Source organism: Mesoplodon bidens, assembly GCF_964165515.1.
Source record: "Mesoplodon bidens genome assembly, chromosome: 2".
NCBI classification, from domain to species: domain Eukaryota; kingdom Metazoa; phylum Chordata; class Mammalia; order Artiodactyla; family Ziphiidae; genus Mesoplodon; species Mesoplodon bidens.
Genome location: NC_138177.1, coordinates 161155974 through 161171348, shown reverse-complemented (window position 1 = coordinate 161171348; position 15375 = coordinate 161155974). Strand labels below are relative to the sequence as shown.

At 43.1% G+C, this 15375-nt stretch overlaps 1 protein-coding gene across 1 annotated transcript in view; it reads left to right on the top strand.

Annotated features, from left to right (window-relative positions):
* The first annotated feature begins 593 nt into the window (after window positions 1–593).
* Window positions 594–15375, top strand: part of ZBTB8A (zinc finger and BTB domain containing 8A) — a 51468-nt gene continuing 36686 nt past the window's right edge. The window contains exons 1-2 of the mRNA XM_081223930.1: window positions 594–865; window positions 12137–12231. The gene's annotated coding sequence lies outside the window, so the exon portion shown is untranslated. The remainder of the gene's footprint in view (window positions 866–12136; window positions 12232–15375) is intronic.

Below are 15375 nucleotides of genomic sequence, written 5' to 3'. Positions count from 1 at the left end.
GAACTAGAAAACTAATTTAGTTTATAGAATTGTTTCCGTAGTAACAATGAAAATTCAGTGACTTAAGATTTAGCAAATATATAACCTGACGTCAGAACTCTAAATATTAGGCACATAAATGTCAGAAGAAAGGCTTGATATACAATGAAGTTTTGTATTTGAAAACACAAAACCTGCTATTCTTACTAGTTTTATATTTTCTCTGAACTTAACCAAGAGTTATTTTCTCTTATCTCAGCTTCTTGGGTTATCCTCTTCAAAGAACATGCTTGTGACCTGTAGAGATTTAGAAAAGGTTATCCCCGACTAAAACGAGTGCTTCAATAAAGGGAAAAATTCTGTGCAGATCTCTTCCATTTGACGTTGCTAAACTTAAGTACAATAATGTCACATGTACTTACACAGTAATTGTGGGCACGCCTAAGTCCCTCCCTCTTTCCTAAACCAAATTCCCCAGATCCTAGAAATCCAGCCCTTCTGCCCTCCGGAGGCGCCTTTTCCCAACGTAAAGTACAATTTAAAATTTAAGCTCCTGACTAAATAATGACTCTGTAGTCAACTGCTAGGGGATCCGGGCACCCCAGTGCCTCTGGAGGGTGCAGGGGGGTGTAGGCAAGGGCAGGGGAGTGGGCGAAGCTGCTGGTTGGTGCCTGAAATCTGTGCGTTGCCCCTTTAATTGTGTCCCCAGCCCTCGGGCGTTTCTGTCCAACGCCCACGTCAGCAAATACCTTTTGTTTCTCTCACGTTGGGGCTACTTGTTTTAGGGCGCAAAGGAACGGCTTCGAAAGGGGGTATTTCCCCTGCCGAGAACCGGGAATCTTACCCCGGCCCGCGCACGCGACCCGCCGGTGCGCCTCGGCCCGCGGTAAGTGGCTGCGCGCGGCGCGGGCGGAGGGCGGGCGGGGCGTCGGGGCAGCCCGGGACGGGCCCGTGAGCCTTGCTGCGGGCGGGGGCGCGGGTTAAGGCGCCGCGGGCTCTGGCCCCGGGCGGCGGCAGCGGCGGGATGCGGCCCGGGTGCGGCGCCCCCCAGACGTCCCCGGGCCGGGAGAGCGGCAGGAGGCGCAGAGGCGAGCGGGCGCCATTTGCAGCCCCGGGCGCAGTGGAGGCGGTGCGCCGGCTCCGAGGGTCTGGAGACGGTCACAAAGGAGGCGCGGCCGGCCGGCGCAAAGGACCCGGCCTCGGGACGGCGGCCGGCGAGGAGAGGCGGGCGGCGGCGGGGCGCACCGGTTCCCGGACTGCGCGGCCGCCCCGCCTGCCCAGCCGCCCGGCCCTGCCCGCCTGCGCGCCCGGGAGGGGCAGCGGGACAATGGCCGCGCCGTCGCCGCCCGCGCCCGCCCGGCCGCCCGGCCCGGCTCGGCCGCGGCGCGGGGAAAGGCGGGAAGGTGCGCGGAGCCTCCTGGCGGCGGCGGCTGGAAGGCGGCGCGGGGCCGGTGCCGGGCGTGTCTGGAGCCGTCGGGCGCCGCGGACTCCCGGAGGGTCGGCGGCCGGCCGGGCTCGGGCTGCGCGGCGAGTGATGGATGGCCCGCGGGATGGGGCGGCCGAGGTCTGGGGCTTCACCCCTTCGGCCCCGGGCGCTTCCTCGGGAAGGTGGCTGCCTGGGCAGTGGTCCGAGTTTCTCCGTACATCCTTCATCCTTTGGTTTTATATCGTGATGCGACAGATCCGAGCTTAGAACCCAAGGCAGACTTACTATACCTAACAAATATTGTGCTATAATTATTGTTTTATGACGGACCCACACAGACGCACCTCCTACCTATGCAGACGGCATCTTTTGTAAGTTAATAGCGGTTTGGCCCCTTCCCCTTCAAATGCGCTTATTTATTATTGATTATGTCAGTAGCCAGGCTCTGTATCGTTCAAAGGCGTGTTTTTACCCCTCCCCTTTTTCTTTTTTCCCTTTTAAATTGAGATATAGTAGACATATAACATCTTGTTAGGTTTAGTCCAAGACGTGTTTGGAAGCGGTAGATTCTCACCTATTGGGCTTTTAAACTACACACGTCAGTATTACTTCTGTTCTTAATAAACGTTTATATTTGCAGAACTTTAGTAAATGGAGTGCTTTCGCCTATATGAATTATTTCACATAAAACAACCACCCAGTCAGGCTGATGCTTTTTCCACTTTCTAGGTGAGGAAACGCATTAAGCATTTAAGCATTAAGCCAGGTGACCGGTGGCAGCCTTCCAGCGCCCTTGCCTCCTGTTCTTGCTCTTTATTTCCTCCTAAAGTCACCTCCAGAGTCTTCCAGTAAGCAAGTCATATCGCTACCGTGCTCTAAAGACCTTAACTGATCTTTATCAGAAACAAGTCTCAAATCCTCAGCAGAAGAACCAAGGCTCAAACTTCTGTAATCTTCCCCAAGCCTCAGGTATGGTTGGGTTTGTGAGACCCCTGGAACAAGAAGAGCCCTTCACTGATAACCGGGGATCAGATATCTTTATTCCTGGGAGTCCCTCTGGCCACACAAGCAGTAAATGGGAAGTGAGAATCTAACCCGCCACCCTTGGCCAAATAAATGGGCATGTTTGGGTTTGGCTGTAAAATGTCAGAAAGAGGCATCATGAGGACCTAGGCTTCTTCCAAGTCATGTAAATTTCCAACCCCATGAAAGACGGCCCTCTGCCAGAGTTTATCTCATGGCCTTGAAATCACCAGCTCTGCTGTTGATGATTTGAGCCCCAAAGTTTGTAAAATAGGGTAATACTTGATTCATCCTATATCATTTAAATCTTATTTTCTAGATAAAATGGAATTTACATCTAAGAGGCTCAACCTTTTCAGTGACCTAACTATATGTTTATAATATTTAAAGGATTTGGTGCAAGCTTTTTGATCCCCTTGAGGGAAGTTTTTGTCACTTCTTTGCTCAGAATTGGTCAGTGGCTCCCCATCTTCAGTGGCTCCCCATCTTACTCAGACCAAAAGCCAAAGGCCCCTAAGTAGTCTACAGAGTCCTACAGGAACTGGTCCCATGATGTCCTACCTGCCTCACAATCTGTCCTTCCTTTCTGACTCCATCTCTCATTGCTCTCCCCAGCCCTCCTTTCTGTTCCTACAATCCTCCTTGCCTGCTTCACCTCAGAGCCTTTGCACTTGCCGTCCCATCTGCCTGGAACACCCTTCCTCCAGGTGCCCAAATGACTCTCTCTCACCTCCTTTGGTCTTTATTTTTATTTATTATTATTATTATTATTATTATTTTTGCGGTATGCGGGCCTCTCACTGTTGTGGCCTCTCCCGTTGCGGAGCACAGGCTCCGGACACGCAGGCTCCGGACATGCAGGCTCAGCGGCCGTGGCTCACGGGCCCAGCCGCTCCGCGGCATGTGGGATCTTCCCGGATCGGGGCACGAACCCGTGTCCCCTGCATCGGCAGGCAGACTCTCAACCACTGTGCCACCAGGGAAGCCCTGGTCTTTAAATACCATCTTCTCATTGAGACTTTACCAAATATGGTTTTGATTTTCTTAAACACTTTTATACTTAATTCTAAATCTCTCCAGTGTTAAAAGATATTTATCCATACAGTTACCATGCCAGTTTGCTGAAGTTCCTTATGGCCCAGAGATTTATGCTAAGAAGGCTAATGAGATTTGTGTTGGTGACCCTGATGGGAAACACTAAATTCTTAGTTTAAAACTCTGTGCCTTGGGCTTCCCGGGTGGTGCAGTGGTTGAGAATCTGCCTGCCAATGCAGGGGACACGGGTTCGAGCCCTGGTCTGGGAAGATCCCACATGCCGCGGAGCAGCTAGCCCCATGAGCCACAATTACTGAGCCTGCATGTCTGGAGCCTGTGCTCCGCAACAAGAGAGGCCGCGATAGTGAGAGGCCCGCGCACCGCTATAAGGAGTGGCCTCCACTTGCCGCAACTAGAGAAAGCCCTCGCACAGAAACGAAGACACAACACAGCCATAAATAAATAAATAAAATTTTTTAAAAAGGCAAAATTCCTTTAAAAAAAAAAACACAAAAAACTATGTGCCTTTATAAAGATGGTCTTCTATCCCACAACCTTAATTGGAGTTACACTCGTTACCTAAATCTTTCGTCTGCTTGTGGAAATTCATGTCTTTTCCTTCTGTTCCAAAGACCTTTGCACTTAATGGCTTCTAAAATATGTATTGTCTTTTTCACCCACCTTTAAAGATCTTTGAACTTGATGGGAATCATTAATTCTTTAATATTCTTAGAACTATTATAGATATTAAACTCTTATAGGTATTTTAAGTGTTTCAAATTGAATTTGGACTGTCTACATGAACTAGTACAACTAGCTGTTTCAACTTATAAGGTCAATCTACTGAAAAGAAAATTTGAAACATATTACCCATTTCCGTGACTTAATCACATTTTTTGTTTGTTTGTTTGTTTGTGGTGCGCGGGCCTCTCACTGTTGTGGTGTCTCCCGTTGCGGGGCACAGGCTCCAGATACGCAGGCTCAGTGGCCACGGTTCATGGGCCCAGACGCTCCGCGGTATGTGGGATCTTCCCGGACCAGGGCACGAACCCGTGTCCCCTGCATCAGCAGGCGGACTCTCAACCACTGCGCCACCTGGGAAGCCCCTTAATCACATATTTTGAGAATAACTTAAACCTTTCCTGGTGACTCAAGAGTACAATTATGAATGCAGGTTACGTTAATGCTTTGTAGTATTATGAAGTTGTAACTGATCCCAATTTATAGGACAATTCCTATTTTCTTGCAAAGGTTCCTGTTATCACTTCTGTTATTCACTGTCCTCTGCCTTAATTTAGTTCCTCTCCATTTCTTGCTTTGACAACTGCATCAAGCCTTTAAAATGATCTCGCTGGCCCTGCCTCTCCCACTGTTTCTCTTCTTCCATGCTGTCTACGGTTTTCTTCTGGGTATACAAATTGGATCATCATAACAATAATACCTTATATTTATTGAGACCTAACTGCATGCTAGGTATTGTGCTAGGCATTTTGCATACATTATGGTCAGAAGAAAAGTGCGAGACTTACGAGTGCTGGTTTGGGTTCAGTCAGCCTGAATTCCAATCTCTGTTCAGCTGCTCATTGCGCAGTCTTGGAGAAGATTTTCTTTTCATTTCTCTGTGCCTCCAGTTCTTGATCTATACAATGTGAATCACAGCAGCAGTTACCTCATGAGGCTGTTGTGAGGACTGAAATAAGATAATGAGTGTAAAATGCTTAGTACTGTGCCTAGTAAAATTCAAATATTAGCTATTTAGTTTTATTAAGATATAACTTAGGGCCTCCCTGGTGGCGCAGTGGTTGAGAGTCCGCCTGCCGATGCAGGGGATACGGGTTCGTGCCCCGGTCTGGGAGGATCCCATATGCCGCGGAGCGGCTGGGCCCGTGAGCCGTGGCCGCTGGGCCTGCGCGTCCGGAGCCTGTGCTCCGCAACGGGAGAGGCCACAACAGTGAGAGGCCCGCATACCACAAAAAGAAAAAAAAAAAAAAAAAAAAGATATAACTTATATACCATAAAATTCATCCTTTGAAAGTGTACAATTCAGTGTTTTTTAGTGTATTCACAAAGTTGTGCAACCGTCACTACCCTCTAATTACAGAACATTTTCACCACTGCATAAAGAAACCCCATATCCATTAATAGTCACTCCCCATTCCTGCATCTCCCTAACCCCCGACAACTACTAACCTACTCTCTGTCTGTCTCATCTGCCGATTCTGGATATTTCATATAAATGAAATCGTAAAATATATGGTCTTTAGTGACTTGCTTCTTTCACTTAGCTTGAGGTTTTTAAGGTTCATCCATGTTGTAGCAGGTAATCAGTTCTTTCCTTTTTATGGCTGAATAACTTTCCATTGTATAGATCTACCACATTTTGTTTATCCATTTTCCCAAATGTTGATGGACATTTGGGTTGTTTCCACTCTTTCACTATTATTAATAATGCTGCTATAAACATTTGTATACAAGTTTCAATGGAGACATATTTTCATTTCTCTTGGACATATACCTAGGAGTAGAATTGCAGAGTCCTTTGGTAACTCTGTGTTTAATCATTTAGGAACTGCCAGACTGTTTTCCAAAATGGGTGTACCATTTTACATTCCAACCAGCAGTACATGAAGGTTCTGATTTCTCGACATCGTGACCAACACTTGTTATTTTCGTGTGTGTGTGTGTGTGTGTGTGTTGTAGTCATCCTAGCGGGTGTGAAGTCGTATCTCATTATGATTTTTACTTGCATTTCCCTAATGACTACTGATGCTAAACATATTTTCATGTGCTTATTGCTGTTTGTCTTAATTTATTTCTTATTGCTGTTAATCTTATTTATCTTGGCTATTATCTTATGTAATCCTCTTAACAGACTTCCTTAGAGCCTCTTAACAGTCAATATCCCCACTTTACAAAAAGGAAACTGATGCTTAGAATTAAGCAACTTGACTAAGTCACATAGCTAGTCATTGGTGGACCTATAACCATGTCACTCTTTTTAAAATCCTTCAAAAGTGCCCCAAACCTACAAAAATGGAGGGGCTTCAGGATCTGGCACCTACATACTGTTCTCCGTTCATCTTCCCCTGTCCCTCCACAGACCCTGAGTCTCTAGTCATAGCACACTTTTTTTGAAGAGGTCGTGCTGTTTAATACCTGTCTGTGCCTTTGCCCTTGGTGCTTCTGTTGAGAATGCCCTTTGTCCTCTTTTTCATGTATGAACTTTTACTCATCCTTCAAGACTCGACGGTTCTGCCTTTTGGAAACTTTTGTGGACACTCCCAGGCAAAGTCATTTGCTTCCTTGGTTTTATAGTTTACTTCTACTAGGAGTATTTTCTTTCTCTCTCTTTCTCTGACTCTCTCTCTCTGCTGATAGACATTGAGTTGTTCTAGAGCACTGATCTTTGACATGTCATCATCTTTGTATTCCCAGGGCCAGGGATAGCCTGGCATAGAGCAGATGCTCAATAAATAGGTCAATAAATAGATACTGAATGAATACATTTCACATTTCAGTTTGAATATCTGACCTCATGAAAATAGAATTAAAAGATTTTTTCTTAAAAAAAAGGAAGAGGGGCTTCCCTGGTGGCGCAGTGATTGAGAGTCCGCCTGCCTATGCAGGAGACACGGGTTTGTGCCCCGGTCTGGGAAGATCCCACATGCCGCGGAGCGGCTGGGCCCGTGAGCCATGGCCACTGAGCCTACGCGTCCGGAGCAAGGAAGAGAAAATACGTATAGCTGTATGAAGTTCAGAACAGTGTAAACCTAACTACTGAATCAAGGATGAAGTTGCTTTCTTTCAATTGTTTTTCTAACCCTTCAGTAAATCTGCACTGCTTTGAGTCCTGGACTCTCAGCAGCATCTGAACCGTCGAGGGTATAACAAACACCTTTGTTTAGGCTTCAGGTCCCTCTATCTCACTGGCATTGTTGGATAAGGAGCAACACAAGGTTCTTACAATTTCAGAATATTTGGGGGAAACTTTATTCCAAAATCTACAATATATTTTTTATCATCAGAAGACACTTCTGCAAACCAAACCAGGCCATCATTTCATCTAAGACCTTAATATGTAAATTAGAATAGTGTTCTAAGCCTAAACATTAAAACTTGAAACTTTGAGATTGCAAATCTTATACACATCTCATTCTTATGAAACCTCCTCTGTGATAACATTTTAAAAACAACCTAAGTTTTGAATAACACAACAACCTAACTGTCTGTTAATGGATGAATAAGATGTGATATATATATTATTAATATATATATATAATATGATTGTATATATACTGGAATAATATTCAGCCATGAGAAAAAAGAAATCCTGTCATTTGTGACAACATGGATGGACCTGGAGGGTTTATTATGCTAAGTGAATTAAGCCAGACAGAGAAACACAGATACTGCATGTTATCACTTATATGTGAAATCTGAAAAATGAAAGTCCAATTCATAGAAGCAGAGAGTAGGAAAGTAGTTGTCAGGGACTGGAGGATAGAGGGAGTAGGGTGAGGTTGGTAAAAAGGTACAAACTTTCAACTCTAAGATGAACAAGGTCTGAGAATCTAATGTATAACATGGTGACTATAGTTGATAACACTGTATTGTATAATTGAAATTTGCTGAGGGAGTAGAACTTAAATGTTCTCACCAAACAACAACAACAAAAAAAGATAAATATCTAAGGTGGTGGATGTATTAATTAACTAGATGGGAGGAATCCTTTCACAATATATATGTATACCACAATGTATACTTTAAATATCTTACAATTTTATTTGTCAGTTGTATCTAAATGAAGCTGAAAAAAAACCTAACAAACACCCTGGTTCATAGAGCATAATTAATGAGGTAACATTTGAAATGGGAAAATGACAAAAACTGTTTCTAAAGAATAACTCTTCCACACTGTTGGTGAGAATGTAAATTGGTACAACTACTATGGAGAACAGTATGGAGGTTCCTTAAAAAACTAAAAATAGAACTACCATATGATCCAGCAGTCCCACTCCCAGAGAAAAACATGATCCAAAAGGATACATGCACCCCAGTGTTCATTGCAGCACTAATTAAAGTAGCCAAGACATGGAAGCAACCTAAATGTCCATCGACAGAGGAATGGATAAAGAAGATGTGGTACATATATACAATGGAATATTACTCAGCCATAAAAAAGAATGAAATAATGCCATTTGCAGCTACATGGATGGACATAGATTATCATAGTAAGTGAAGAAGGTCAGACAGACAAAGACAAATATATGATATCACTCATATGTGGAATCTAATTTTTTTAAAAAAGAAACAAATGAACTTATTTACAAAACAGAAACAGACTTAAAGATATCCAAAACAAACTTATGGTTACCAAAGGGGCAATGTGGAGGGGGGGAGGGATAAATCAGAAGCTTGGGATAAACACACACACACTACTATATATAAGATAGATAACCAACAAGGACCTAGTGTATAGCACAGGGAACTCTACTCAATATTGTGTGATAACCTATATGAGAAAAGAATCTAAAAAAGAATGAATATATGTGTATGTATAACTGAATCACTTTGCTGTACAGCAGAAACTAACACAGCATTGTAAATCAACTATACTTCAGTTGGAAACAAAGAATAACTCTTCCTTAGGGTGAGGTCTACAATAACTAGTTAGAGTAACTAATTAATTGACTAGTTAGGGGTTTGCTATCCTCAGGTACACTGTGGTTTTTAAATGATCACTCTCTCTGAGTATACAAATATGGGAACCAGTCACATTTTTTCTGGGTCCACTTTTGTATAAGTAAGCATTCTTTAGGCTACAAGAAAATGTGTGGTAATAAAATTCTAAAATGTTTACATTTCCTACTCAGTTAAAGTAGTGTTTTAAAGTGGCCTGCATAATTAATAATAGTGGTTACTATTATTACTCTAATAATAGCTAACATCTCTCAGGGGCTTTTTATAAGACAGCCACTGCTGTAAGCACTTTACTTAGATTATCTTTTCATTTACTGTGTCGCATAACTCTAGAAGGTATAGGTATTATTACTAGTCCCATTTTACAGATGCAGAAACTAAGGCACAGGGAGGTTAATGTGTGGCAGAGCCAGAATTTGCACCTAGGCAGTCTGATTCCAGAGCCTGTACCGGCAAGCACACTGCCCAGTACTGCTGCTCACAGACTAATCACCCTTCTGCTTACATTTTGAGGCAACTGATGTGCTAATATGTCATCTGGGCCTAGTTGCAGGAAAGAGCAACCGCTCTAGCATTTTAATTCGTTTGCAGAATCATTGGAAGGGCTGAGAGGAGTGGGCTCTGGGCTGGGCCTTCAGAAATTATTCCCAGGACCAGACTGCCAAACAGGGCCTCCAGGGGAGGGAATCGGGAGGCCACCACTGGCACTTCTGAGTTCCAGATGACATTGCTCACTGCAATTCAAGGGTCAAGAAATTGCTATTCTGAAACTGCCCCTCAACACCCACCAATTAGTCATGGCTGTCTCCACCAAACTTGTCTCTTGACAGCCATGAGGCTCTGGACACTGGAATGCTGCAGAAAAACCCAATGTTTCCATAAATGTGCTTGTCAGCATTAACAGCCAGAACAGCAGAAAGATGGCTCCCACCTCATTTCTGCCTTCCAAATCTCACAGAAGAACATCTAATGGATGGGCCCCATTTCACATGGGGAAACGTAACTGTAAAGGAGTCCGGGAAATGGTCTTTTTAATTTTCCACAAGGAAGTTAGAAAGGATGCTGGGGGTTAATACACAAATCTACTCTTAACTAATTTCTGCCAGGGTAGAACTCGGTTATCACTAAAACTGACATTTCATCAAGTATGTATAAACTGTTTTGGGTACAGACTGTGTTCAGAAGTCAGTTCTCTTAAAAAGCCTCAGAATTAATTTTGCTTGCCACTGTACAGACCCAGTACACTGGACAGTGTTAGTTAGTGCTCTTAAGTAGCATTGTTGAAATAGTGACATTAAAGCTATCAAAGTGAATACCCTTTACTAAGTGCCCTCCTAGCTCACTGGGGTAGATGAGCTTTTAGGGTCGGGAGGAGTTGTTCTCAAAAGTTATTTGTTTTTTATAAAGCAGAAACTAACACACCATTGTAAAGCAATTATACTCCAATAAAGATGATAAAAAAAAGTTATTTGTTTTGTTCCTCCAAGTACAGAATCCTAGTTTACCCCTAAATTAGATCCTGCTGTTTTAATTATGGGTATTTCTTAAAATCCTTTTCATAGCCAATTCTATTCTTTGCTGTACTTTAAATGTAAACACATAAAAAGTGTTGATAAACCACCGTCAGAGGTTTGCTGCTTCCCAACTCCATCACCTTTTGCTCTCAGTTTGTTTTTTGTCCCTTTATTTAAAAAACAAAATGTAAAAATCTCCCATTCTTCCCACCTATAAAGACTGTGGGACTTGTTTCTTCTTAAATAAACTTTGCCAATCATAAGAGGAAATCACATTACACTTTATGGAATACTCAGATCATCTTGGCTATTTTCTCTTTTGGTTGCTGTTCAAAAAATTTTTTTGGTAAACTTCTAGGTCAGTGTTTTAAATAGCAGTGTTTTGAATGGTTTAAGCTGCCAGAATTTAGACCTTCTCATGAGTGGATAGCTGATGCATTTGTTTTATTAACTAAAGTATATTTGAGCAGTTCTCTTTTCTCTGGTGGTGTTTTCAGGACGCTCATTTAAAAGTTACTTCATTTTGTTTTCTTCTTTATACCTCCCTGTATTTTTAAAATTTTCTGTAAGTATGTAATACTTTTATAATCAGAAAAAAACATATTATTTTAAAAAGTGATTTCATTAATTTAGTCAGAATTATTTTGGCGGGAATTCTTAGCTTAATTCATTGATTTAAAAAGCATTAAATTCATTTTTCCACTGCCTATGGACATAAAGCTTTAACAGTCACCACATTAACAAAACTTCATGGTCATTGAGCAAAATAGTTGAACAGATTCTTTTTTTTTGGCAATGAAACAGGTTTGGAATATAGTAGAAACTGAAACATTTTTAATACACGTTGTTGCAACTCCTCTCGCAAATTGTGGTACACTGTAGTACAATCTGGCAAATCGAATGGTAGATCTGGGTGACTGCAGTGGGGCTTTCTGAATATATGTAGCAGGACTTTTTCTCCCACTTCCCTCTTAACCATAGAGTTTTAAAGAAATGTTTAACTTTTCAAGTTGAATCTTTAAAGCTATTCTGTTTGGTTTTCTTGCAAATCATATTGATGCCACTTGCAGGAAAAGAGTAATAGAACATATGTTGCTGTCTTGGTATTTCATCTATTGGCCTGCCTTTGAATAGCTGTTGTCTTAAGAAGTTTATTTTATTCTCAAAGTTAAAAAGTATGTTTGCTTTCAGTTTGCCATAATATGTTTTAATTTTGGCAATCTTTTCTTGCAGATTTTAATTTTAAGGTTTGGGTTATAAATAGGTAGATAGATAGGTGGATAAGATTCCCATCAGCTAATATTCTGTGCCAGATGATCTATTTTTATATGCTAAAAACTGATACCTGATAGATGCAGCCATATAATTTATTTGAATAAATATTTATTACGTACCTTAGCAGATGTTTCTGTCTCTTATACAAAAGTTCATTGTAAATAGCTCTTTTCTGTCTCTACAGGACAATCCTTCATACACAGACTTGGAATCTTCCCTTTTTTTACTCCATTCAATCAACTTAGCAGGGTTTCAAGAGCAGCATTTATAAATTTCCAGGTATGAAAAATTTTAATTCTTGATGTTATACCTGACTTAAATATATAGATACAAAGTAGAGTTTTGCAATTATAGATTTTATGTATCAGAGTATGGGTTTATTGCTTGAAAAGTCACTGTATAAAACATTCAACATTCTGATTTTCTTGGCCAGGTCTCCCTGTTCACTTATGGCTAAATTTTTAATTCATTGCCTATCTTGTGTATGTATTTCTTCCATTCTGCTTTAATCAAAGATTCAGATTTACATAAGAGCTGGAGTTTATCTAGACCAATACCCTCAATTTGCAGAGAAGGAAATGAAACTTAGAAAGGGAAGGTTACTTGTCCATGGACATATCGCTAATTTAGTGGTAGAACGAGTGTCAGAACTCTGATCTCCCAGCTCTCCCCGAGACAGTGTTCAAGGAGTATAGCTCATCAGTTACATCCTGCAGCTTTGGAGTCACTGTCTGGGTTAATATCCGCCCACCCCACCCCCCTTTTTTTTTTGGCCTTGCTGCGGCTTATGGGATTTTAGTTCCCCAGCCAGGGATTGAACCTTGGCCCTCAGCAGTGAGAGCACAGAGTCCTAGGGAGTCCTAACCATTGGACTGCCAGGGGATTCCCTGGGTTAATACCCTTTTCTGTAAAATGGGGCTAGCTGTACCATCTACCTGATAGGTTGTTGTGTGTGGGGATTCAGGAGACAGTGCACATTGCTACTATTATTGTGGCTGTGGCCCTTTCATTTCTCACCGTGTTACCCCTTCACTGCTTCTTAAAGCTCCCCACCCTCGGTGTACATGTCACATGCTCTCCTGATTCTCCCTGTAATTCTCTGTCTGTAACTCTGGCTTCTCTTCCCCATTCTGCTCCACGGTCGGCACAGTCCTCCTGGTTCTCACCTCAGCCCGTATTTCCTCTGAGCCCCTTCATCTCTATTTGCAAATATCTCCCACGTCTCCACCTTCAAGTCTGACTTCCCCTCTTAAACTTGAGACTAGCATTTCCAGTGGCCCTCTGGCCACGGCTACCTGATTTCCCACTCACATCAAACACCATGTACTTAAAACCTAAGTCATTGCTTTTTCTCTAACCTGGCTTTCTTCCTCCTGGCTTCCTAATTTCTGTTAGTGATACTACTAAACGCCTATGTTTTTAAAATCGCTGTGTCCTCTTTATGTCTCTCTAGCCTTCCACAGCCAATTACAAATCGTGGTACACTTTGGTGCAATTAGGCAAATCGAATAAGAATTATAAGAGCTCTGGGGACTACTGTGGGGCTTTCTGAAAATATGTAGCAGGATTTTTCAATCAGCCATCAAGACCCATAGATTTATTTCCCATTCAAGACATTTGTATCTTTTCCTTCCTTCCCATTCCTGTCATCATCACTGTGTTCAGACCAGTAAGCAGATTGACAATTGCAATAGTGTAGCTGTTTGTTCATCTGGCAATAGCTTGGTTTGTTCTCTCTGTCTCTCTCTCTCTCTCTTTCTTTCTCTCTCTCTCTCTTTCTCCCAAGAAATACAACCTCTTAACATTTCATAATGGAATGTCATCTTGTCACTTGTTCATGTAGCACATGAATCTATACTTAAGTAGACACAGAATATCATTACTCTGAGAGCTCCCAAGATATCTTAATCTTGAATTACAACCTAGATCTGGCTAAATATGAGACTGATAGTTAATATTTCACCCACTTGCTTGACACACTTTAAAATTTTTATTTTTGAGTATATATTCATAGGATTCAAAACTCAAAATATTGGGACTTCCCTGGTGGCGCAGTGGTTAAGAATCTGCCTGCCAATGCAGGGGACATGGGTTCGAGCCCTGGTCTGGGAAGATTCCCACATGCCGCAGAGCAACTAAGCCCGTGCACCACAACTACTGAGCCTGCGCTCTAGAGCCCATGAGCCATAACTACTGAGCCCACATGCCATAACTACTGAGCCCGCGTGCCACAACTACTGAAGCCCATGCGCCTAGAGCCTGTGCTCTGAAACAAGAGAAGCCACCACAATGAGAAGCCTGTGCACCACAACGAAGAGTAGCCCCCACTTGCTGCAACTAAAGAAAGCCTGCGTGCAGCAACAAAGACCCAACGTAGCCAAAAATAAATAAATAATTAATTAAAAAAAATTTTTTTAACTCAAAATATTAAAAAAGTATACCATATAAAGTCTTCCGTCCATCTTTGCCTCTGTCTCCCAGGTCCCACCTTGCCTCCAACTGGCAACCATCATCCTGGGTTTCTTGTTAATCCTTCCAGAGTTTCTGCTTTTTTCCCTTGTATTTTGTGCGTGTATACACACACACACACATATACTCTGTTCCTTGCTTTTTTAAATTTTTTATTATTATTATTATTATTTATTTATTTTTTTTGTGGTATGCGGGCCTCTCACTGCTGTGGCCTCTCCCCGTTGCGGAGCACAGGCTCCAGACGCGCAGGCTCAGCGGCCATGGCTCACGGGCCCAGCCGCTCCGCGGCATGTGGGATCCTCCCAGACCGGGGCACGAACCCGTGTCCCCTGCATCGGCAGACGGACTCTCAACCACTGCACCACCAGGGAAGCCCCTTTTTAAAAATTTTTTTATTTATTTTTATTTATTTATTTTAAATAGTTTTTTTTTCTTTTTTTTTGTGGTACGCGGGCCTCTCACTGCTGTGGCCTCTCCCCGTTGCGGAGCACAGGCTCCAGACGCGCAGGCTTAGCAGCCATGGCTCACGGGCCCAGCCACTCCGCGGCATGTGGGATCTTCCTGGACCGGGGCACGAACCCGTGTGCCCTGCATCGGCAGGCGGACTCTCAACCACTGCACCTCCAGGGAAGCCCTATTATTTTTAAAATTTATTTTTTTGGCTGCGTTGGGTCTTAGTTGTGGCACATGGGGTCTTCGTTGAGGTGTGCGGGATCTTTCGTTGCGGTATGGGCTCTTCGTTGTGGCATGCGGGTTTTCTCTCTCTAGTTGTGGCGCATGGGCTCCAGAGTGCGTGGGCTCTGTAGTTTGCAGCAGGCCGGCTCTCTCGTTGAGGTGTGCGAGCTCAGTAGTTGCGGCACACGGGCTTAGTTGCCCCTTGGCATGTGGGATTTTAGTTCCCCGACCAGGGATCGAACCCACATCCCCTGCATTGGAAGGCAGATTCTTTAC